Genomic DNA, 27,652 nt, shown 5'->3' with positions numbered 1-27,652 from the left:
TGTTGCAATATTCAGAATCCACAGGTTCAACCATATGAATGACATTGTCATCATTGGAATAGGTATAATTGACCTTGTTGTAGGGTTTTGGCTTTGAAGTCTCTCCTTTTTCATAAGTCGGGAAAGGTTCTTTGAACGCCTTATGGTCTGAGTTTTTGTTATTTCCATCTACCAAAAGATCACCAGCATCAATCATGTCTTAGACTTTATGGTGCAACTATATATAGTTGATAGTTTTGTGTCCCTTGTTTTGGTGATACTCACAGAATGAGGTCTCATTCCACCATGGTGGACGTGGTTGTGGATCATATCGATGAGGGTTATCCATTGGTGAAATAAGCTTGTGTTGTAGCAATATTTTTTAAACCACATCCAAGGGTTCTCCCAAAGGCATGTATTCCTGCTTGGGGCGTGTTGTCCAAGAGTTTCTCAGTTTGTTCCCAGATGTCTTATTGTTAGGAGGAGGTTTCTCAGCATTTTTGGCCTCTTTGAGGCCATCTATGAGATTAAATGCAGCTTTAGAAATTTTGGGTGTGACATTGTCAACAACTCCATCATGTACAATTTCTTGGTTCTTGTTGACATTTTTGGTTTTATCCCTATTGGAAGTGGAACCTTTTTTACGTCTCTCTGAAGAGTGAGTTCACCTTTCTTGACCATAAATTCCTTGATATGGATAGCCTGTGTAATCATGTCTTCAAAGGTATGTGGACCTAGAATTTGGACTTTGTATCCGAAATCAGGTAGGAGGTTATCAGTAAAAATGTCAAGCTTCTCTATTTCTAGAATTTTGTGAGAATACTTAGTGTATAGTTGTCTCCACCGTTGGAGGAATGTGAGAAAAGGCTCACCAACTTTTTGTTTAAGGTTGCATAGATCTTGAATATTGACAGGATGTTGAATGTTATGAGAATATTGTTGAACAAAGAGATTGGCAATTTTGTCAAATGTCTTGATACCAGGAGGTAAATGTGAGAACCACTCCAAAGCCTGACCACCTAGGCTTCTAGGGAATAAGTGCACGAGGTAGGTTTGATCATGTATAAACTCCATAGACAAAGCACCAAATTCGTGCAAGTGATCTTGGGGATTAGTAGTTCCAAAGTACTTATCATATTTGGGTAGCTCTATGCCTCGTGGGAAAGGTGGCATGTTTATGCTTTTGTCAAATGGAAATGAACAAAGAGCATCCAATATGTATGTCTTTATGGGTTTCTCTTTCTCATGCGTCATTTGAGCCAATTGGTCTTGCATAATTTTCAATTGTTTTTGGAGTTTTGAAGTCTCAGTTTCTTCTTTAGGCATGATAATGGTTTCCACATTGAAATGAGAAGGTAACTTTGCTCCCTCTTGGGCAAGTTTGAGAAACTACTTTTCTTTCTCTTCATTGAGTCGGATTCCCATGACCTTTTGGAAGTTTTTGTCTCTTTGAAATTTTGCTATGTGTTTAGGGAGTATTTCCACCTCTTCCTATTCCTCATCGGTGTCATAGTCTTTCTTTTTCTCTTTGTCATTCTTAGGTGGTTCTTGATGTCGACTATGACTACTATGTTCAGGTTCACGATTAGTCATTATAGGAATGTGTTTAGTTTTAGTGTGTCATGTTTCAAAAGGTCCTCTGAAAAAAGGATCAAACATCATGTTTGGTAATGCAAGACCTCTTCCTGTCTCAGTATCCTCTTGGTACAAAGGATTCCTAACTTGTTGCAGGTTTATGGAAAATGTTTGCTGAGTTCGAGGTGACCTGGCAGGTGAGGGGGATCGTGAAGATGCCTCACTAGCCGAACTAGATATAGATTGTGTAATGAAAGGTAAGTGACCTCTGCCTTGATTATGATGCCTGGCACAACCACATCTAAGGTTATAAGGATAAAACATGTTGCCGCTTCTGGTTGCGACAATCATAGACGAGGACAAGAAGCTAGAACCTAGACAAGGACTACACTAAGACTGAGTCTCAAAAAGGACAAGATAATAGCAAGAATGCTATACACTAACACAAATGGTATGATTTAAAGGCTAGAACAGCTAGAGATTATGACCAATGTGACACAAAGTGTGACAAGCATTAAGAAATGAAGACAAAAGGTAACTTAAGAGATGAGACCAGTCAAAGTACAAGACACAAGTCTTCAGCTAAGAGAGGTGTCACTGTTTTAGGACTGTTTGTAGACAAAGAGTGATAAAAGGCTGCAGATAGCTAAAAAAAACCCAAATTGATAATGATGACACAAAGTCTCACGCAATAAACTTTTACAGGCCGCACGAAGAAGTTTCCTAGATCATGCGAAGGTTAATGACAATGTTTTAATTTTGCATGAGAAAGTTTACAGGGTCGCACAAAGACTCATGAAAAAATTTTAATTTTGCATGAGAATAAAATGATTTCACATGAGGATTGAATGATTTAGCATGAGACCCAAATGATTTCGCATGAGAAAGCAGACCAGTTTTACAACATCAACTAATTTTGACAAGGTTTCTGGACTTTTTGGATAGATTGGGCAGGTTTTTGAGACAAGTTCAATTGGATAGACAACGAGATTGACCTCACAAGATGTTTGGACAAAGTTTCAAGTTTTCAATTCAGGAAAAGTGTTCAAAGAAGACAATGGGAAGCAAGTAGTAGTTGAAAATAGTCCTACTGAGGATAAGGCAACTCGACAGGATAGGGGAGTCTTGACTTTTGTTTGGGATAAAATGGTTTGAACTTTGTTGATGACTCGATAATAGACATGCTTTATCCCTATTAAAAAAAATGGTAGAGAAGGAAAAACCTTTGTCCCACATCTTATGTGCATGTGTGTACCTCACATAGCTATGTCACCCCCTAGAGGGCACTCGTGTTTTTGGTATATTCAAAGGACTCAATAGTATACATTGAATGAGCACCCTTGTGGCAGGGGACGAGTGTGTATACCACCTTCAAATGTCTAGTAGCATGCCTATGGTGAGTTCTACAGGAGAGATTCTTCCCCCTCCTTGCACAAAGATTATGCCTCCTTTCGGAGGTGAACTGTGTGGCTTCTAACTAAGAGGTTTTTACTTGGCTTCCGTTTGAATTAATCCTCAGTGGCTCTGCAAGTGAAGTTGAGGCCAAAAGCCCACACCAACATCTGAAAGTGCACACTACTTGCTTAACAAGCCAGGGGCCGGCACCGACCAGTGCACAGACAGAGCTTCCCCTTGATATGCGATATCAAGAATTAAGGGGAAGAAATTAATCTGGCTTTGGAGTCTTTCACTCTACAAAGCATCTTGATTATAGTCAGTTGGAATCTTCGATGAAAGGAGTGTGCTCACTTGGGTCATTCCCAGAGATTGGATCACTCTGGTAGGCCTTCTAAAGGATTGACACAGACTGGTGGTTTAGATCTAAGGGTTCAAGTTTTTGATTTCCCTCAAGGGGAAAGAGCATAACCTCTTCCTTATTTCCTTGCCCAAACATGCAAGACAAGTTAATTACTGACTTGGCTTAATCAATCCAAACTCATTCTTCCTTAAATATTTTGATTCCCTAAAAGAAAATCATTGTCTTATCATAGAAGAGAATAAGCGTTGGAGAACCACCAAGCTACTAGCCTTCTTTAGAATGCCATCTTTCAAAAGCATCTAGGTTTCTTATTCACTCTTGGTCATGACTTCCAAGAAGTGAAGAGCATATTCCCCTATTCTCCCATCTTGCACCCTAGGAAGTTCACAAGCTCTTAATTAGACTAGTTTTGAAAACAGAAAAGGAAGACACACATTGTTTTGTGGGTTTGAAAATATTGATCTTTGACAAGCATGTCTTTGACAGTGTCCTGCAAGCAAACCATCAGTCTATTTTCAAGTGGGTTTTAAAAGGAATCTTTGGCAATACATCTTGTAAACAATGGTTAAGCTGCAAGAAATCAAAAGAAACATATCAAGACAAGCATGTTAGTGAAATCAAACAACCTGAAGATCAAAAAATAATGCTTAAAATTGAAACTACTGTCACAAGATTTCACGCGAGATCTCTTACAGAGCTGCGTGAATTTATTTTAGGCTCGCACAAAATTGTTTCATGGCCTGCGTGAAGTTTTGTGCTCTCAGGCACTTTCTCGCGTGACCCACAAAGAATATTCACACGAAGATTTTGGATCCTCACACGAAAATGAACAATTTCATGCGAAGATTCTTGAATCTGTGTAGAACAGTACGGACAAGAAACACAAAAATTATTTTAAAAATGCAGAAAGAGGCCAAAATTTTTTATTTTCTCTACCCCACAATGGGCGCTAGAAATGTACTTGTGAATTGTGGGCCTCTGAACCTCACAGACACTTCGACATAGTAATTACTTGCGAAATCATCCTGGAATAAACATTGAGTTGTTTATCCAAGAGGTCCGACAAAGTGACCTGTCACCTTCTATCTAAAAGGATTTGCCTAATTAATGTCTTTAGATTTGAGGTGTAGGCAACTAGACCTTCTAAGGATGAAGGATTTGAATGTAATTAAGCTATATGATATGCAAATAATCTAGATGAAACGCAAGCAGTTAATCTAAGAAATAAAAGACATTAAGCTAAATGTATGCATTATTAAGCTAGATGAGAATCTAAAATAATAGCAATGTGGAATAAGATGAGTACTCAATTTGATAGCAATTTAATACTATTCAATTTTCAACCTCTGTAATGAGAAAATGAGGGTCTCTTAAATAGACTTTCCTGGAATCCATCAATGATTGAGATCGATTTCAATCAACTGTCAAGATTGAAGATGAAGTTCAGCCATAAAGGAAGATTCCCAAATCAAAGGGAGTTAACTGGCTCAGATCTGAGTGTAAGAGTCAGTCAACTCAAATAGACTTCAGTGTAAAAGCAAGTGATCTGGGTCACTTCTAATTTGATCAACAGTGAACTAGGAAATTCCTTTTTGAACTGAAGAGAGATTTTGGAGAGATATTTAATTTAATAAAATGAGATATGCTCTCATAATTACCTTTTTCATTTAATTAAAAAATTCTATTTAATTAATTAGAGGTACTTTTCTTATTTAATTAAATAACTTCATTTAATTAATTAGAAATGACTTCCCATTTAATTAAATAACTTTATTTAATTAATTAGAAGTAAGTTATCCATTTAATTAAATAATCTTGTTTAATTAATTAAAATAGGCATATTTATTAAATTAAATAAATTTAATTCCATAGTACATTAGCCTTAGGATATAATTTAATTTAATTCAAGTATAAATACTTAATAATTAAATTAAATATTAATCAATAGGTTTAATGTGACTAATATGAGTAAATACTATAGGAATTAAATAATAACCCTGATGAATGCAGATTAGGGTTTTCTGCATCTGACAATTAAGTCAAGTAGCGAGTAGCAGAATAAAAATTTTCCTAGTGACATAGGACTTAAGATTGATCAGGAATAGACTAGAATTGGTATCATGGCAATGAGCCAATTTTGAGGTATTACAATAACTGTTGGACTACACACTATCTATTTTCACTCAGTAACTTCTAGAATGCTCGGTATGAATTGTGAAACCTAGTTATCACTGGATTGCTCAAAAAACACTAGAGATTGAGTGATGAACTTGATAAACATACAGAGTTGAATAAGTGTTGTCACTAATGATAGATATAACTTAATGCCAACAGTTATCCTAGGTCAAAATAACTTTGCAAAAATGTAAACATGAAAGACCAAAAAATCAATCACACATTTTGACACAAGAATTTTACATGGAAATGCAATTCAGGAAAAACCACCAATAACATGCTACCAATTTTTACTCTTCTAAAGTGAGCCTTATGAGGATCCAACCCTATTAAAGATTATAATGTATACTATTAAATGTGACCTTGATTAAAGGATTTCAATCATCCTATTAGGAGTGAGCCTTGTAGAAGACTTTAGAACATTCTGTTAGAATGTCACCTTATTAAAGGATTACTTATGATTGTTAGGTCAACCTTAGTCCAAAGGATTTATCTAGACTGATACAACTGTTAGAAAGTAATAGCAGGACTTGATCTAGTAAAAAAAATTCACTTGAAAATTATAGATCACTTGCTTAGTCCTCCATTATGCTTGGAATTCATCCTTTTCATCTCTAATAACTTGTTCACCCTTTAGCCTTTACCTCCTTGAGAATTCTTACTTAGTATGCCAGCTACAAACTCTTTCATTTGGCCAACAAATGAAGAAACACCCTAGACTTCTTGTCTATCTGTGGTCCACACTCTTGACCAATTTCTTCTAGCATATTATCTCCTTATATAGAGAATTTAGATCTTTTTCTACTCAACCACAATTGTCCATTTTAGGGTTAGGTCAGATTCATTGAATCTTCCCATCTTTCAATTTTGTTCCTCCTAGAAACTTCCTTTATAATCCTCTTTGAATTTGTCTCAAGATAGTTTATCTTAAATTCTATGCCACCAACTCATCATACTTATCTTCCAAAAACTTCACACAATTCAAGAAATTAACTTTATCAGCTCAAAATTGTCTAATCTTTGATCAAACTCATTTTACTGTCACTTAGCAATAACATGATGTTTACTTGGTAAACATTGTCTTCTAATGCTTAGTCAACACTGGGTTGCTCAACATTGAGTAAGTTTTTCTTAGTCACTATAGCCATCTTTTGATGCTTGACACATACTAAGATTTCTATTGGAGTTGATGAAAGCCAACTCCAAAGACGCCGAAGATCACCTGCATGTGAGAACCTGTCAAAGAGAAGCCAAGGAGAGGAAGAGCATGGAGCAAGGAAAAAACCCTAAATGGACATGAGAGACAATATGTGCAAACAAAAAAGAAAATGTATTTACAATATGCACAATGCCTTATGTTATATAATGAGAGAGCCTGTATATAAAGAGCTCATGGAAGCTTGTAGAACAAGCTGGAAGGTGGTAGAAGATAAGGATGATAACTCAACACATATCCACAAAAGGTGGAACATGCTAGAGGGGAACAAACTCTCGTGTTGTCAACAACTAACCACTACATGCATTAAATACAAAATATTAAATAAATGCATTTACCTAGGTAAGCTTAAGTAATAGAATAAATAATTAATAAATTAATTATTTACTGTAACACCCCCCCTTAAGTGCAACTTAGGGAAATTCCTTAAGCTCACAAAACTAAAATGAAATGCAGAATGGGTCCCAGCAATGAGGTCATTTAGGTACCCAAGTACAATGCAATAAAATGCAACCTTTGTAAGCGGGGAAAAAGAGAAAACCACGTGGGAAAAACCCTCCCCCAAAAGAGGTAAGAACCTAGTGAAGAAATGAAGAAGCTTCCAACTAGGGAAATGCCCCCTAAAATAGGAACAATGAGTGATCATGAAGAGCATCACTGAAGCATGAAGAAGTCATAAATCTTCCAAATTGCTAATTTGAAAAACCTCCATGGAAGAAGAAGGCATGAACCAAGCATGTCTATATGGTAGATGATCCATCTAACCAAAATGCATAGGTAGCCAGCCACTACAATCGCCTTGTATATAGGATCAACCACTGAATACATAGTTCACACTATCAAACCATCAAACCAAGGATGCATTAGAACAACAACATAACCCTCCCTTAATGCAGACAGGTTGTGATGACAAGCAACTAAGAAGATGGGCCAAAGTCTCCTGCAGACAAACCAAGAATGACGAGAGAGGGAAAGAGGTATAGACACCTATAAAGACACGGTCAAACTAACTTTGCATGGGGCTAATGTTGTGGAAGGGACACTCACTTGACAAAGGGAGAATGCCTAAAACAACAAACAACTATCCCCCCCATGGTGCTTTATAAAAATAGTGCATCTACAACTGACTCAAAAACAATGTTCATAATCTCCGGAATGCACAAGTGGCACTTTATCTCAGTGCGATAGATAAAAGTTCTTCAAAATGATAGATACAATGATTAAAACTAAAAACAAGCTACAACAAAACAAAGTACAACCTAAAACAAATGAAACCATGCCAGGAAAATGATCCTCGGGCCTAAAACACTCAAAATATCCACCATATAGCAAAAATGCCAAAACTATGATAGAAAGAGCATGGGCAAAAAACTAAGAAAAATGACCACATTTTTGAAAATATAACAAAACCAGCTTTCTAAAAATATAAATTTTTTAAAAAATGGGCATGGGACGCAAAAGATATGTTTGCCGGAGTCAAAAATAGAACTTTGGACTTCAACAAAAAAAAAGGGTAATAAAAAAGCATCAAAACCTAAAAATACCTACACCAATGTCTCTATCTCAGAACTAACTTTCTGGTGCTTCTTTCAGGTCAAAAAAATACCTCTGTATGCTCAAGTTATGGCCAAAAAACCAAAGATAGGTCCAAAATAGAACCTGAAGGAGAGGTGCAAGAAGGATGATGATGTAGTGCTGATGTCATGCTAACATCAGCATTTGACAAATTTTTTTTTGACAGCCTATTAGACATCATGGCAAAAAAAGAGGCCACGTGGATGACACGTGGTGGTTGGTTGATGTGGCAGGGGCCATGTGGCAAAGTGCCACGTGGCACCTGTGCCATGTGTGAGTCACAGATTGGTGCTGACTATGCAAAAAAATGCAGAGTGAGCAGGTTGTTTGTTGACACAACAATGGGTAGTGGTGGAGGAGAGCAGTGCCGGTGGAGCGGAGCTGGAGGCTGAGGTCGCTGGTGTAGAGGGGGGCACAGCCCAGCCGCGGCGACCGATGGGTGGCCCGCCAATGGTGGCTCTAATACGGTGGCACGACCGTTGCTGGCGGGGCTGTGGTGGTGTGATGACGGTCGCTGGGTGGCCGCCCGACGGCAGTGCCAAAAAACCTTTTTTTTTTTTTTTTATAATTTCGCTCAGAAATCCATACGATCCGTACGGAAATGACCTACAACAAAATTTTTTTTCCTCCCAGAGCTTTGTCTTCAAAATTAAAAAGTTTTATATGAATCCTAATTGCAAATGGCCTTCCGGATCCAATGATGGTGTCTGTTTGGCCCCAATGTGCTCTAAAAATTTGCTGATCCCTTGATTTGAAGAAAAAATGCACAAACAAACTAAGGTTTGTGACTTCAAATCACAGCTTCAAAAAACCTTCAACGAAGCAGCAACAGGAAGGCTCTGATACTGAAATGTCCCTTTTCTGATTTTTCATAATATTTTCAACCTCTAATCAGATGTTTAAAATCAAATAGCTAATATCCCAAAGATCCACCAAATTCCTCAAGAAACCCCAAATCGGGTATGCCAGAAATTGTGCCAAAAGCTTCACAACTTCACCAATTACTAATAAATCTGAAAATGGAAATTTTTATAGAACTTTCAGCAGCATAACAGCCTACAAATTGACATTTCCAGATCCGTATAGCCTTTACACAACAGCTCAAAAATGTAGGACCAAAACTATGCTCATCGGGCTCCCGAAATAGCACAAAATATGCCCGGAAACACCACAAGAACACTAATAATCTATCTCAGAAGTTTAATCACGTCCCAATATATATATTCAGATCTATTTTAATAGCTTAAAGTCTAAAATACAGCAGCAACCAAAACTGATATGAAATACTCAACCGGAAACACCAAACTCTTACAAAAAATACACCCGGAAACTCACAAATCTGCACTGTTCAGCACAAAGGCAAACTCTGTATGAGCATGCACATGGAATGGCTTCAAACTCCCATCCTTAGCCTTCCTAGAAACCTGCAAACTCCCGTTCTTGGGTCTCCCTGGAAACCTGCAAACTCCCGTTCTTGGGTCTCCTTCTCCACAGGTTTGGCAGCCTCTGAAGAATAACAAAGAATGAGCGAAAATCAAGTCTGGAATCCCCCCAAAATGCCTCCAAACCTCTTTAAAAAGGGCATAACTGTAACTAACGTCCAAGAGAGGTTAATGAAACATATTTTAATAATAATTATCATTTATTAGTCCAACGGTTTCCAAAGATTAACTCCCTTTTTCCGAAACTTCACTTTCTTGGGCCTGCCTGCCTTAGCAAAGATTTTCTTTTTTTAAAATTATTTGAAAAGGGGACATGACAGATACCATGTCGGAGTTGATGAAAGCCAACTCTAAAGATGCCCAAGATCACCTGCATGTGAGAACCTGTCAAAGAGAAGCCAAGGAGAGGAAGAGCATGGAGCAAGGGAAAAACCCTAAACAGACATGAGAGACAATATGTGCAAACACAAGAGAAAATGTATTTACAGTATGCACAATGCCTTATTTTATATAATGAGAGAGCTCATGGAAGCTTGTAGAACAAGCTGGAAGGTGGTAGAAGATAAGGATGAAAACTCAACACATATCCACAAAAGGTGGAACATTCTAGAGGGGAACAAACTCCCATGTTGTCAACAACTAACCACTACATGCATTAAATACAAAATATTAAATAAATGCATTTACCTAAGTAAGCTTAAGTAATAGAATAAATAATTAATAAATTAATTATTTACTCTAACAATTTCTTCACTCGGCACCTACCATTGGAAATATAAAGTAGGAAAGGTTATTAAGAGGGAAGGGGTGAATCAAGAACCAATAAAACTTTATCTTACTTTACCAATTAATCCTTCATATAATATTCTAATCTAATTGCAAGCATTAAAGAATAAAAGCATTTAAAATATTCATAAAAATTTGACATAAGATACGATGACCTAGAACCTTCCAAATAGAAAGTAAATCTAGGGTGGGGATGATACCCACAAGCTTTAGTACTGCAATATAAATTTAACCTATTAAGGCTTACAAATGACCACTACTAGTGATCTACCTTGTTAGGAGCAATAAGGACTGTGAGGTCCACCTTGTTAAAGGATTTATAGACATACAATGAAGTATGCACTCAATTAAGAGATCTAACAAAATCCTGTTAAGTCTACCTTGTTAAAGGATTTAGCTAATACACCTATTAGGATGAACTAGTGGCTGATCTTTGATTTGCAACTCTAGTTTTATGGTTGAGATTCATTGTATTACAATGATCACCTAATTGTGATAAATAAATCTCTGCTGTCCCTTATATTGCTTGTAGCCTTCTTCGATTCACACTCCTACTCATCATATGTCTCTTCACATTATTACTTGGATATGATACAATGTATTACATATATAACAATCCAAATCACAACTTATTGGATTCAACTATAATACCAATTTCATCATAATTCATAAAGTTGGCCCAACTATTGTAACTTGGGTTTTGAAGACAAAATCAATGATGTTATGATACATAGAAAATACTATCAATGCTTTACAATATTTGGTACTCGGTTCAACTTGAAGCATGGTCCATACTAATCACTTCCAAGTAGCTCAAACTCGATTAGCATTGTGTGACTTGGTGAACACTGAGAAACTTGGTACTTGTTGAATCACTTGGTTAACACTGCATGACTCAATCAAGACTAGATTCACAATATTAATACTACAAGCTTAGTAGACATAGTATAACTTAGTTAACATACCATAGATTAGTTAACACTATGATCTTCTACTCTTCCACTAAATAGCTTGGTAGCCTCTGCTATGCTCAGTTTGCACTCTACATTGTTTATGAAGCTCGATAAAAATTGTGTAGCTTGGGAAACATTTTAAACTAACTCAGGTGCTCGGTAGACACTTAATTATGATTGCTTGGCTTGAGAACAACTAAATAACTTGGTTAACACTATAAACTGACTAATAGTCTTGGTAGTAATGTAACCATTTGACTAAGTGTTGAGTCATTGATAGACAAATTTACCTTAATGTCAACAATCTCCCTCTTTGGCATTAGTGACAATAACACTTATCAAACCAAAAATATGAACTTCAAAACTATAAGTCAAAAAAAACTTCCTTTATCATTATTTTGTGTCTCCAACTCAATTTGACTTCCTAAAGCTATAGCTCGATAATATACTCTATTTTTATGATATTATACTACTCCCCCATATATATATATATATCCTATATACATACACATGGAGTATAATATGCTTCTCCTCATTTACAATATATTTTCCCTCTTTCCATATTACTACTCCCCCTTTTTGACATAAATGCCAAAGGTGCATAATATCTATATGTTAATACCAAAACATGATAAGAAATCAAAATGCACCTTTAGAATAAGTACCATTTTCTTGTCACAACTCTCCTATAGTACCTTACTTACATGCAATGCAATTTGAACTTCTGTTGATAATTCCACCATGTGATCAGCTATAGAGAAGTTATCATGGATGAGTGTCTTTGCATGTGCAATGTGTTTCTCCAATGCATCCATATTGGAAGAATCATTCCCTATATTTTTTCAAATGTGGCCCTAATCCTAGCTTCTTCCTACAATAATTCTACTTGTAGATTTGTTAGATATCAGATCTTTGTGTAATATGTGTAACTATGACTTGGGTCAAGTGATAGCTAGTGTGCACTTACCTTCAATTCTTCATCTATCTTGGACAATTTCTCCTTGATTTACTTTGTAAAGATAGATATATCACTTGACAAATAATGAAACAAAATTATTCATAGAGGCTTCTAGTGAAATAAGAATAGTAGATAATTCTACTTGATCTATAGCAATTCTTTGTGCAACTTGTTCCAAAACTCTATTCTCAAACTTTCTTTCAGCTCTAATTTAAAGTAGTTTCTCCTATCCTTTCAAGTCTTCATTGAATTTATGAACAAATTCTACTAACCGGTACATAATAAGTTATTTTCCATTAACCTCAATACTCAGAACATCAATAAATATGCTCTTTATGTCTTCAAGAACTTGATTTTCTTTCTTGTTTTCTTCTCTAAGCTTTTTCTGTTTAGCTCTCTTCTTCAATAATTCACCCATGGTATCCATTTGATCAAGGGTGAGGGTAGAGATATCCCAATTTGGAATAACTATATCCTCATCTAGATCAATAGCTTCTACTTCTTTTCCCTTTACCTTTAGAATGGTGGAAATAATTTGCTTTCCCTTGTTTAAGATTTCAATACTCAGTTGAGACTAGCTCTCAATGGTCATTTTACTATCTATGGATACAATTGGAATTAGAAAGAATTGTGTAAAATAATGGACTAGTAAAAAATGTTGAAATGACACTAACAACAAAAATACCTTGTTGCTACTCAGTCAAGCCTGATGATGGAGGATCTTGCTACTTGACAGATTAAGTGTTTGGCACTTTAGTCAATGTAACATTCATCTTAATAGATTTAGAGCTTGTTTGGGTGCTTTTTATAGTAGTGGTATCCACAACCAACTTGGTAGAAGGTATCTCTAAGCTTGATTCAACTAAGGCTTTGCTTAGAGAGTGAGCAAATAAGGCCATGACTATTGGTGTAATTTTCTCTACATCAATTTCCTTAATGCTTTGTATCTCTGGAAGGCTTCCTCTAGTAGCTTCCTATTCTTCCTCCTCATCATCCAAATTGACATCATCTAACTCATCATCTTTTATTTATACATCATCTTCCTCATCTTCATCATCCTTGTCATCAAAATGTATAACAAAGTCACTAGGTTGATACAACTGATAGATGGTTTTCCATGTAATTGTAGCTGCATTCACCACATATTCAATGTCCTTAAACAATATCATAAAAGTTTTTTACTTGAAATTGAACTTCTTCTCATTTTTCTTCGAGGATTCTTTTACCTTCTTCTTATTATGATTTTGCATGAGTTACTTCAAAATTTGTTCACAGATGTCCTTGGTAGTCTTCTATGCATTTTCCTATCTAGGTTTTATTGCTTGCAAAATTTCATTAGAAATTTGTTGTGCAAGCTCATCTATTGAGTACTTCAACTTACCTAGATTGTTCATAATAACATCCTCAATCTACCTTTTCTATTCCTCATTACTTGTCTCATATTTGAGAAATTGGAAACATGCCAAGCTAGTTTCATTTTCCATCTTCTTTAACCTTTCTTGAATTGTAGGTTTAGATCTTTTAAAGATAATTTGCTCACATTCATCTTCACCTAACTTCAACTTCTTCTTGGACTTGGCTGCCCTTCTAGTGAATATAGTAGGGGATGACTTGGTAAGTTTGGTTATAATAACTTTACCTTTCTTCCTAAGAGGTTCTTCATCCTTAGATTTTTCTTCCTCTTCTTCATCCTCTTCATCATGATCTTCTACATCACCACCTTTTCCCTTGGTAAGTATTAGAGGAGAAATTTCTTGCTTTGTGCATTTTAGTAGCTTCTCTACTATTTTCCTTCCTTTACTCATTACTTGAGGTAGCTTGATCTCAAACTCAATTCTTGTCTTTGCCCCATCATAAGTTTTTAAATGAGTGGCTTTAGGATTTGTAGGCTCATTCAACAGAGCCTCTATGATATCCTTAGTGTCATCAATGTTAACCTGATACTCTAGAGGCTTAACCCATGCCACTCTAGGTCTTATTGCCTATATATGCTCTGTCATAGTCCACCATGAAATAGATATCATCCTTGTAATCTTTTACAATTTCCCTGGGGATCCTAAATCTATTATGCATCTTTTCTTTGAATGACTCAAAATAGTTATCCATGATTCTATCAAAATTTTCACCTATTTCATCTATATATTCATTGATTTGATATAAAACAGGAACATCTTTCCTTCATACTACTGTACCTTTCGAAGGCAAAAAATTCTAAACAAAGAAGAATAAACATCTCAAAAGTGATTCAAACTTACATGGGTTATTTTTTGATCCTCTAATACTCTCCATGTTTTTGTTGAACTAATTCAATAGCAACTTGACAAGGTCGAAGGGTAGGTTATTCTTTACAACCTTGTATGCAAGATTGATAGCTTCACATGACACATTGTTTAACCAACTAGAGTTGTATATCTTGTGTGCAATTACATGTATGTCATACTTCAGCTCCATGTTAGTTACTCCACTAAGCTTCATTGCTCTTCCATCCCACTCAACAATAGTCTTCTTGGTTAGTTCTTCCCAACCTAGGGTTTTGGTTGTCTTAGCTTTATTTAGCATTGGAAGCCCAATGATTCTATGAATCATTTTCTTCAAAATTTGAATGGGTTGGTCCAACCATAATTGCCCATTGTGTACATTTCTTAGAGCATATCTAATCCATTTGACTTGAAAGTCTCTTGGCATATGTGAAATATGCATTAAGCACTTGGTTTCCAAATGTTGATGTTCAAGCTTTAATGCACCATCCACACACAATTCATTGAACACTTCATTCATCTCTAGGTTTTTGAGTTCCTAAATAGAATAGTGGTAGAAAGAATGGATGTCATGCATGAGTAACACCTTAAGTAGAATTTGAGACTGTGCACTAGTTGGGTCAAGCACCTCTACAATCACTGGACTCAACTCAATTTAGGTGCCTTGAAATTAACTCCATGAATCAAAATTTTAGAACCTTTCTTCACTTTGCTGCTTAAAGATGGCATGCTCGATAGGGTTTTTGAAAACTCTGAGAATTCTTCAACAACAAATACTTAAATTTCTTGGGGGCCCTGAATTTGTTCTTCACAAATAGCTCTAGAAATTTTTGGTGAAACAATGCAATTGATTTCTTCCCATTTAACAAATTTCATCTTTTTGATTGCCATTAAAGCTTCATACTTCATACTTGCTCGTTGATAGATTATTTTCCACTCAGTTTATTCTTTAATGCTTAGGAGACATCTATAGCTTAGTATATTTATCAACACTAAGTAGTAACTATGATGCAGGAGTATCTCGAGTATAAGAGTGATCTTGCATCACCCCAAAATATTTTCTTTTCAGTCTTTTCTATTTTAATAAGGACTAGTAGACAGGGTGGTTACTATTTATGGGAACTAGCTATTTTTAGTAAGTTTCTCATATAATCTCAGAATGTTCTCATTTTCTACATGAAGGTTTTTTTTAGAGTTATAAGGCTACCATAAAAATCTCATTGCTCCAGCTTAAGTATCAAAGAAGTTATTGTGGATTTTCAATGGAAAAATTTACAAAATAAATCTTTAGGCTCACTGTTGGAGGCCTTAGATTGCCCAAATGAGGTCTGAAAACTTGATAGAAGGGCATTTGCACCATTTTTGATCCTATAGATCAGGAGCTAGCATTTCCAAAAAGTGGTTATAATAGCTAATTATAGCAATGGTTTATGAGTTATGATCTTTCAAAGTTGGGCTACTTGAAATATCTAAAATAAAATTCAAAGATGTATTTGGTTGACTCTATATGTATTTTTAGGGTCTGCTAGCCCTAGGTATTAAGTTTTGATGTCTAGAACCTTCTTGGGTAGCATAAAATTGCCTATTTAAGAAATGCCTAAACATTGTCTAGAAGAGCTCAAGGTGGTAGTTCATAGCTTAGTCTTGCTAATTACTATAGTGAAGGTGCCCATGTGGGTTAGCATATTGTACTTATGAATTGTATAATCCCACATTTGTGGTGCAAATAAGAAGTCTATATTTTATTCTCGCAATTGTTGTTGTTTCTTTGTTTTTGTTATGGTTTATGGTATTAAGGGGAGCACCCTTCATTTAGTGGTATCAGAGCTAGAGTTCTTGAGTGTGTGGATAGATTGCCAACTATGAGGCAGTTCACACCAGGTCCGTGGTTTGGGCTAAGCATGTAGATAGATCACCAATTGTGAGGTAGTTTGCACTAGGGTTTCAGCAAAAGCATGAAAAATGCCTCCACAAAGAGAGCATGGTGAAAGAGCTGTAGGTGTTACACCTAAGGGTTTCTGAGCCTTCCAAAGAAAAATGCAAGAATTGGAAGAATAAATGCATAGAGGAATAAATCTTCTTGTAAGAGATGAAAGTGAGGATGAGGATGAAGTAGAAGAAAATGTCGAAGTAGAGGCAGTTCTAAACCCAGAGGAAGAAAGGCTTTTTAGGGCCATCTCCAAGATTGGAAAAAGACCTAAGTTTGAGGTTCCCACATTTCTAGGAAATCTTAACCCAGAGGAAATGATTGATTAGATCAATGAACTAGAGGATTAATTTGAGTATGATGATATTGAAGATCCTGATAGGGTTAGGTTTGCGAAGGCAAAACTGAAGGGACATGCAAAGATCTAGTGGCAGGAGGTTTAGTTGGAGTGAAATAGGAAGGGGAAGGACAAAATCACCAGATGGGATTAGATGATAGCTAAATTGAAGTGATAATTCATTCCCATGGATTATGAGCTTGATCTATTGAAGAAGATGCAAGGCATGAAGCAAGTAAGAAAATTTGTTCAAGAGTATACTAAAGAGTTCTATCGAGTACTCATTAGAATTGGCCATGTAAAAGCTGATAAGGAGAAAGTGTCACGTTATCTTAATGGGTTAAGGCCAAGTATTCTGGACAAGTTGAGTCTGGTTTGAATGAACAATATTGAGGAGGCATACTAGTTTTTCCTAAGAGTTGAGGAAAAACTGAGCAAGATGTTTGACAATAAGAAGAGTAGAAGAGGTCATGGTGGAAGATCTGGTGGACAATCTTATGGTGGTCGTAATGATGATTAGAAGAACAAGGATGAGGTTGGGAGTAGCAATCATAACTAGAGGGGAAATAATTCCAATTATTTCCATGATCATAATAATAAATAATAGAGAGGAAGAGGTAGAGGACAAGGATCTAAAATATGAGGCTTTCGTGGGAAATGTCTTCACTACAGAGAAGAGTGACATAGAGCATTTGAATGTATCTAGTGCCATGGAAGGATAGATTGAAGAATAGAAGGCTAGGCCAGAGTTGCACATGTTCATTAAGATGCTAGATCCTCACATTCTGAAGACACTGAAAGAGGAGAAGTCCTAGTTAATAAAAGAGTCCTACTGAATGGTGAGAATGATCCTAATCAAAGAAGGAGATTATTTCACACAAGGTGCAGATGTGAAGATAAGTGTTGTGATGTGATTATTGATGGCAGAAGTACTAAAAATCTAGTGTTAGAAACAATGGTCACCCAGTTGAAGATGAAGAGGTAGAAATACCCATGTCCATACCGTATTGCTTGGGTAAAAGATGATGATAAAGTCATGGTCAATAAGTAGTGCGTAGTGAAGTTCAAGATTGGAAGCTGCCAGGATGAGGACCTATGTGATATCATACCTATGGACATATGTCATATGTTGCTAGGTAGGTCATGGCAGTTTGATAGGCATGTTGTACATGATGGGCGAGCAAATACCTACACTCTAACCAAGGATGGAGTGAAACATAAGTTGAAGTCATTGAAGGAGAAAGAATAAAAGGTATGTATTGCTGCCAAAATATGTTTTGTTGATGGAAAAGAGTTTCTTAAAAGTATGAAGTGTGAGAATATGTGTTTTGCTATAATTCCAAAATCTAGTAAAGAAGTAGAGGAGGTACCTACAGAAGTTGCAGATATGTTGGGATAGTTTTCTGATATTGTATTAGATAATGTACTTGATGGATTGCCCCCAATGAGGAAGATTAGTCACCAGATGGATTTGGTTCTAAGAGCCAGTTTGCCAAACAAGGTAGCACACAAAATGATACTAACAAAAAGTGAAGATTTGAATAGAAAAATTCATGAGTTATTATAGAAGGGTTTGACTTGAGAGAGTCTAAGTCCATGTGTTATACTAATAGTATTAGCACCAAAGAAGAATGGAGAATGGAGGATGTGCACAGATTCTTGTGCTATCAATGAGATCATAATCAACTAAAAATTTCTATTTCCAAGGATGGATGATATTATGGACTATTTGAGTGAACATAAGTGGAAGACTGATTTCAAGACCAAAGAAGGATTGTATGAGTGGTTAGTCATGTCTTTTGGGCTAACCAATGCTTTGAGCACTTTCATTTAGCTCATGAATGAGGTACTGAAGGAGTTTCTAGGTAAGTATTTCATTGTTTACCTAGGTGATAATTTGATCTTTAGTAAGACATTAGAGGAGTATATGATCCATATTTGCAAGGTGTTTGATAAGTTGAGGGAAGAAAAATTATTGATAAACCTAAAGAAAGTGCAATTTTGTAAAGAAGGAGTTGGTGTACATTGGATTTTTAGTTTCATAAGAAGGTTTAAAAATAGAGCCAGAAAATGTGAAGGCTATCCTTATATGGCCTACTCTAAGGAGTGTAATAGAGGTAAAATCATTTCATGGACTAGCTAGTTTTTACAAAAAATTCATAAGAGATTTTAGTAGAATTTGTGGACCCTTGACTGAAACAATGAGAGGGGATAGGAAAGAGTTTAAGTGGACTGTAGGAGTAGATAAGAGTTTTAATCTTTTGAAATAGAAAGTTACTAAGTAGCCTATTTTAGCACTTCTAGATTTGAACAAGGTGTTACAAGTAGATTGTGATGCTAGTGGTACTACAATAGGAGTTATTATGACCCAAGAAGGTAGACCTATTGCTTATTTTAGTGAGAAATTGAATGATGTAAAAAGAAAATATTTTATTTATGATTAGGAATTTTATGTTATAGTTCAAGCATTGAAGAAGTGGAGACACTATTTTCTTCCTAAGGAGTTTGTTTTGTATACTAATCATCATGCTTTTCAATATTTGAATAGTTAAGGAAAAGTAAACCAAAGGCATTTGAAGTGGGTTGAGTTTTTGAAGAGTTATACATTTATTTTGAAACACATTAGTGAGAAGTCTAACAAAGTTTCAGATGCTCTTAGTAGAAGACAACTTTTGCTGACAAAAATATAGATAGAGGTTGTTGGGTTCAAGGTACTCAATACTTTGTATCCAAATGATCCTGATTTTGGTAAAGTGCAGAAGGCTTGTACAGAGCCTATTACACTTGATAGGAAAAAGTGGTTGGATTTCATGATCCAGGATAGTATGGTGTTCAAAGGGAGCCAATTGTGAATTCCCATAAGTTCAATGTGAGAGAATCTTATCAAAGTGAAGCATAGTGGAGGATTTTGTGGACATTTTGGTAGAGATAAAAGCATAGCTTTGGTTGTTGAGAACTATTATTGGCCATAGTTGTAGTAAGATGTGAAGAAATTTGTACAAAGTTGTAGAGTATGTCAAATGGAAAAATGAGTAAAGTAGAATATAGGGTTGTATCAACCATTACCTGTACTAGAGAAGTCATGGGAGGATGTCAACATGGATTTTTTTCTTGGATTTTCAAGGACATAGCGAGGGAATGATTCTATTTTTGTGGTGGTTGACAGGTTTTCAAAGATGACATATTTCATTCCTTGCAGGAAGACTAGTGATATTGTTCATGTGGCAAAGTTGTTTTTTAGAGAAGTAGTAAGACTACATGATCTGCCAAAGAGTATAGTTTCAAATCAAGATACCAAATTTTTAAGGTATTTCTAGCATATATTGTGGAAGAAGTTGAAGATATATTTGAAGTTAAATTCATCACATCATCCCCAGACTAATGGACAAAAAAAAGTTGTGAATCATAGTTTGGAAAAATTGCTAAGATGTTTGGTTGGAAATAAGCCAAAAGGATGGGATATGATTTTACCATAGGAAGAATTTGCATATAATAATTCCATCAATAAGAGTATTGGGAAATCACCATTCTAGATTGTATATGGGAGTAGTCCCCGAAATGCGTCTAAATTGTCATAGTTGGATAAAGGAGAAATAAGTAGTACTAAAGTAGAAGACTTTTTTGAACATTTGAAGAATATTCATGAGGAGGTAAGGAAGCACATCATAAAGATAAACATACAATATAAGGCTAAGGAATATGTGAAAAGGAGGTATAAGGAATTTTAGATTAGAAATGAAGTCATGGTTCATTTGAGAAAGGCGCCTTTTCTAGGGGGTACCTATAATAAGTTGAAGATGAAGAAGTTTGGACCATGCAAGATAGTAAAAAGGCATTATTCTGGAAATGCTTATGAAGTGGATTTTTCCGTTGAATTGAATATTTGACCAGTATTTAATATTTCAAATTTGATAAAGTATTATGAAGGAGGTGATGGAGATGAAGTTACAGAAGCGTAGTGGAGTATTCCAATAGCTAGTTTAGCTACAAAGGAGATTGAGGAGATACCTGATAGTCGTGTTGGAAAAAGAACAAGGAACAAAGCTTATGAGGAATACTTGGTCAACTAGAAAGGGAGACTAGTAGATGATTCATCATGGCTAGCAAGGGAGGAGGTTAACCATCTTGGTTTTTCTCTGAACACTTGAGACGTGACAAAGAAACTTCTCAAATTACCATAGGTGTCTGATGTAGGAGCATCTTGGGTATAAGAGCAATCTTGCATCACCCAAAAATATGTTATTTTCAATCTTTTCTATTTTAATAAGGACTAGTAGATAGGGTCATTACTATTTATGGGAACCTACAATTTTTAGTAAATTTCTCATACGAGCTCAAAATGTTCTCATTTTCTACATGAAGGTTCATTTTAGAGTTATAAGGCTACCATAAAAATCTCATTTCTCTAGCTCAAGTATCAGAGAAGTTATTACATATTTTTGGTGGAAGAATTTGTAGAAAAATCTTTAGGAGACTCACCATTAGAGGCCTTAGAGTGCCCAGATGAGGTCTAAAAAATTGATGGAAGGGTGCTTGCTAACTTAAAATATCTAAAATAATTAAATACATTTGATTTAATAAGATATCTCCTCTTTTTAATTATTGAATTTAATTATTCAATTAATTAAAGTTTATCAATTTATGAGGTCATATTCTATTTTATCAAATTAAATATTCTCTCCAAAATCTTCTCTTCGGTTCAAAAATGGAAACTTTGGGTGAACTAAAATTAGAAAAGAAAATAAACCAATTAACTCCTTTTATCACTCAAATTAAATCAATTAACTCCTTTTATTACTCAAAGGCAACCAGTTAACTCCCTTTTCATGATGAAGTTTCCATTATGACTAAGTCTCCTCTTCAGTCTTGATCATCCATTCTGATTAATCTCTACAATCAATCACCTCTTGGATTCTATTTAAGAAGCTCTCCATTCCTCATTATAGAGGTTGATTTGAATTTGCATTGAACTTATGCTAGAATATCTACTCATTTTCTCCTACATTCTTAGTTGAATATCCTTGCATATCAATCTCATATAGATTAATAATGCATCCATTTAGATTAATTATTATTTCTTATTCTTAGAATAATCTTGCATACATTTAGATTAATCTTGCATATATCATATAGCTTAAAATCCTTTGTTCTAGAGGTCTGGTTGCCTGCTTCTTGTTCTAAGAGCAAAGGAAAAATCCTTCTAGTTAGAAGGCAACAGGTCAAACTATTGGATTACTTAGATGAATAATCTCATATTCATTCTAGGATGATCTTTTAGATAATGACTGTGTTGAAGTGTGTGTGAGGATCTGAGGCCCACATTCCACATATACATTTCTGGCGTCCACCGTAGGGCCAAGAAATCAATTTTTCTGGCCTCAATTTCTCTATTTTTTACATTTTTTATGATTCTACTGCGTTCATCCTTACAATTTTCTAGATTTCCGCATGAGAAATTTCATTTTTGCATGAAGAATTGAAGATTTTGCATTTTCCTCTACACTTCCTCATGTGAAAAAGTGCATAATTGCATGGATTCTCATGTGGTGCACATCATTTCTTCACGTGGGTTTGTACATGATTTCACACAGAATTTTACAACAATGCAAAATATAGTTTTTCAAATTCTAGTTTATTATTATGTTTGACTAACAATTTTCTCTAAAGAATTTTCTTTTGGATTTCTATTTTTCTTTAGCTTAACAGTGGTTTGTAGGACATTCATATATATATATATATATATTGTAAGTATAAAACAAATTTTGACTTTTGATGTTTTCATAATTTTTGGCATTTTCTAAGCTATCTTATGGGTATAAAAAAGAACAAAAAAAGTTAAATTTTATTTTCCCATAGTTAAGCTCTTTTTTGACTAATGATATTTTCTGAAGCATTTTATTTTTGATTTTTGGTTTTCAAACAACTTGACAGTGGTTTGTAGGATGCACATCAAAGACACCTTATTAAAGCACTTGAAACAAGTACTAATTGTGTGATTGTAGGAAGCTTTCTCAAAGATACACATGTCAAAGACTCATTTCAAACCCATTAAAATGTTGTGTTTTCTTTATTGCTTCCACACATAGTATAAATAGGGCTTGTGAACTTTGTAGGGTGCAAGATAAGGGAATAGGGAAGTATGATCTTTACTACTTGGAAGTGATGCCCAAGGGTAAATAAAAAACATAAAAGCCTCTGAAAGACGGTACCCAAGGGAGGCAAGAAAATTAGTAGCTCTCCCAAATGAAGCCTTTAATGAAGAGATGATGATTACCTTTTAGGGAATCAAAGTCTTGGAATAGGACAAGGTGGGATCGATAAGCTAACTCAGTGGTTAACATGTCTTGTGTATTTGGGTAAGGTGACAAGGTAGAGTAATATGCTCTTTCCCTTGAGGGAAATCAAAAACTTGGACCCTTAGATCTGAACCACTAGTCCAAGTCAACCTTCAGAGGGCCAGCCAAAGTGATCCAACCTCTAAGAATGACCCAACTGAGCACACTCCTTTCACTGGAGATTCCACCTCACTCTAATAAAGAATCTTTGTTGAGTGAAAGACTCCAAAGCCATATTAATTTCCTCTTCTTTATTCTAATATCACATATCAAGAAGAGGCTCTATAAACTGCACTGGTCGGCACTGACCCTAGTCTTGCTAGTCAAGTGTGTACACTTACAAATGCTGGTGTGGGTTTCTAGCCTCAACTTCACTTGTGAAGCCACCAAGGTTTAATATGAATGGAAGCCAATTAAAAACTTCTTAGTTAGTTGCTACCCAGTTCACCTCCAAAAGGGGACATAATCTTTGTGCAAGGAGAGGGAAGGATCTCTCTTGTAGAACTCACCATAGGCATGTACCTGGGCATTGGAAGGTGGTATATGCACTTGACCCCTACCAAAAGGGTGTTCATTCAGTGTATATGTTATTGAGCCCTTGAAATATACGAAAAACATAAGTGCCCTCTAGTGGGGTGACATGATTGTGTGAGGTGAACACATGCACATAAGTTGTGGGACAAAGGTTTTGCCTTCTCTACCAATTTTTGTTTTAGGGATAAAAGTGTGTTTTTTATTGAGTCTTTAAACATTGTCTAAACCTATCAAACAATCTAAAGATCAAGACTCTCCCACCCCTCTAAGTTGCTTTGTCCTCAATTAGGTTGTTTGAAACTACTGATTGCTTCCAATGTTTATCTAAAAACTAACTATCTTGTTCAAACAACCAAAATGTTGTTCAAAAATTTGAAAACTATCTTTCCAAAAATTGTTGTTCTGAATCTTCACCTAGCTCTCTGTGTTTTCCACATGGTTCCATGGGAATCCTCACACATAATTTTTCTTGTGAATTGTCAACTTTTTCTATTAGAGCTACCTGTGCTCTAAATCCAATCTATTATCTATAACATTGTTCCTCTTCTCTGCCTACAAATAGTGTCAAATAGCAACTTCTTACTTAGCTAACGACTTGTGACCTACACACAAACTAGTCTTGTCTCTTGTTTATTTTATCCTTGGTCTCTTGTGCTTGTCATACCTCGTGTCACGATAGTCATATTCTTTGGTTGTTCTGGCCACTACTTGACAACTTGTTCCTTAGTATACAATACACTTATCTTTCTTTTTTGAGACTACATTCTAGTGTAGTCCCTATTTAAGCTTTCATTCTTTTTTCTTGTCTATGACTATGACAACAAGAAGTGGAAACTTGTTTTATCCCCTTAGACTTAGACAAGGTAGAGCTAGGAATCATAATCATGGTAGAGGTCACTTTTTAGTTCACACATGGTCTATCTCTAGTTCATCTAGTGAGGAATCTTCATAATCTCCCTCACCTGTCAGATCATCTCATGCTCAGAGAATGTTCTCTATAAACTTACAACAAACTAGGAACCCCTTGTATAAAGAGGATCCTAAAATGAGAAAAGGTCATACATCTCCAATTAATATAGCTAAAATCTTATTCAGATAACCTTTTCAACCAAAACACATTGAAACTTGTCACATTCCTACAATGGTTGATCAAGAAACTAAACATGGAGAACAAAGTAGAGACCAAGATCAACCTAGGGATGAATAACATAAGGAACCTCTCTTTATTTATGAGAATGAAGAAGAGGTGGAAATACTCCTTGATCATATTGAGAAATTTCATAAGGACAAAAAACTTCCAAAAGGTCATGGAAATCTTTCTTAACAAAGAGAAAGAGAAATAATTTCTCAAAGTTTCCCAAGAGGGAGCCAAGCTGCCTCATCACTTTAACATTGAAACTATCATTACACCTGAAGAGGAAACTAAAACTTCCAAATTGAAAAAGTAATTGAAAATCATGCAAGACCAATTAGCTCAAATGATGCGTGATAAAGACAAACCTACAAAAACATACACCTTAGACGCTCTTTGTCCATTTCCTTTTGATAAGAGTATAGACATTCCTCCTTTTTCAAGAGGAGTTGAGTTACCTAAGTACGATAAATACTTTTGGAACTACCAATCCCCAAGATCATTTGAAAGAATTTAAGGTCTTCTCTATGGAATTTATGCATAATCATACATATATCATGCGTTTGTTCCCAAGAAGTCTAGTTGTTTAGGCTATGGAGTGGTTCTCACACTTGCCTATTGGTATCAAAAAATTCGATGAGATTGCTAATTTTTTTGTCCAATATTACTCTCACAACATACAAAAACTGGTGAACATTCAAGATTTGTGCAAACTTAAACAAAGAGTTGGGGAACCTTTCCTCACATTTCTTCAAATATGGAGATAACTTTACACCAAATAGTCACGTAAAATCCTAGAAACATAGAAACTTGACATCTTTTTGGATAATCTCCTACCTAATTTTGAGTATAGAGTTTAACTTCAAGGTCCACATACCTTCAAAGACATGGCCACACAACACTACTACATTTGACCCCATTTTTTGACCAAATTTTTTGACAATCAACTAAAAAGGTTTAGTTTGGTCGAATTGTAGAAGGAAATTTTTCAATTTTTTAAAAATCTAACCTGTGTTGGTCAAAATTTTGACCAACATGGGCTTTAACTTTAAAATGAAAATCCATTTCACTAAGTGTGCGAAGGAGCGGGAGGATGGTTAAGGGTTTAAGTTTTAATTTGTGAATGGATGAGATGCATGGTAGCCATATTAACATATGCAAAATGAGGGCTCACCTTTTTAGTTGCAAAGGAAGGATGGAGGTTGTTGATAGGGTTGGGGGATACATATCAGCCTTTCTTAATTTCGTATATGTTCAGAGGATCAGCTAAGGATTTTTGAGCCTTGAGATGCTTGGAATGATTTGAAGGAGCATATCAAAGAGAAGGAAGTGGAGGAGGTGAAGTGGGCGAAGAAGCATCTGATGAGAAAAAAAATGGCAAGAAAGGGAGTTGTGGATCATCCTATAATGTAGCAGGGTGGGAAGCAAAAACCAAAGGGAGGACTAATGATCCCAAAGGGCTTGAGCATGGCAATGGAAACCTGCAAATCGAAGAAAATGAGAAATGAGTGCTCTATGGAAGGCAGACTGGAATGAGGTGTTGTCGATCTGTGTTTTCTTTTACATCTCGATGATGAAAGGGCTTCTTATTAATAGTTTTAGTATGTATGTAGTAAATAAGTAGTCTTGTCCAAATTTTGAGCATTGGACTATTTGTATTGGTTGTTTATAGCTTATAAGTTATATGCCTATGTAAGAGGCTTTATCATGATATAGGTCTGGCAGATGGATAGGAGTAGAGGTGAATGCAGATGTGTCTAATTGAAGTGTTTTGCAGTATGAACTATGGTTGTAACCTTAATTTTTTATCAATAAAATATTATCATTAACGATTAAAACTCATTTGTTTCATTTTATTTGCTTTACTCTATTTTCCCTAGAACAACCTTACCTAGCTTGTAATTGGATTCATTTGTCTTACAATTTATTCTACTTTCCTTGAGATATTTTTATCTTCTAGCTAATATTTGTGTTTTATTCTATGAACATATCATTATTTGCAGCAAATTAAGTATCAAAGCTATCCATAAATAAATATGGGGAGCAAAAGAAACTAATAAAAACTATTTGACCCAGAAAGGTAAACCCTAGGAAAGTCAGTATGCAAAAAAATATATAATAAACATAAGGCACTTTTCTCCCTAACAATAAAATTAGCCAACCTCTCTTCTTCAACTTATTGGGTGTCATACAAATTTTTTATCTATGCAGAAAGACTCCACAAATGTGGTTAGGTTGATTCCTTTTTAGAGAGCAGGTAGAGGATGTTTTGGATTGAAAAACATTATTGAAGGCAAGAAAAAGATTGGCACATTAGTTAAATTTGAAATACACATACATGTTAAGCTCACAAGGACTCCAGATCAGAAATTATGTGAAGATTTAGTAAGACCCTTCTTACACATCAACATCTATGTGTAAGTAATAACATATGTTTTCTTATACATCACATTTTGGGATATAATTTCAATACATTATTTGTTTTTTTATGCTATAGTGCAATCAATAAAAACCACAACATTTATCATGAAAACAGATGTCTTGCACTTTGATACTGACAAAATTAGAAACAAAAGCATATACCAAATTTTATAATGTGACAATCACTAACCTTCTTCAAGGTTTTGAGGAAGGTCATTATCATAAGGAACATAGAGATATGGAAAGGCTTGATGAATTTAATTAGAAAAAAAAGTCAAAACTCAAAATTA

At 35.3% G+C, this 27,652-nt stretch overlaps 1 pseudogene; it reads left to right on the top strand.

Annotated features, from left to right (window-relative positions):
* LOC149537835 (calcium-transporting ATPase 1, endoplasmic reticulum-type-like) overlaps positions 1-27,652 on the top strand; it is a 49,269-nt pseudogene that overhangs the window by 8,179 nt on the left and 13,438 nt on the right.

The sequence above is a fragment of the Cupressus sempervirens genome, chromosome 9 (genome assembly GCF_028749045.1).
Source record: "Cupressus sempervirens isolate cs-2001-9-10 chromosome 9, ASM2874904v1, whole genome shotgun sequence".
Taxonomy (NCBI): Eukaryota; Viridiplantae; Streptophyta; class Pinopsida; order Cupressales; family Cupressaceae; genus Cupressus; species Cupressus sempervirens.
This window is presented reverse-complemented; position numbering and strand designations above follow the sequence as displayed.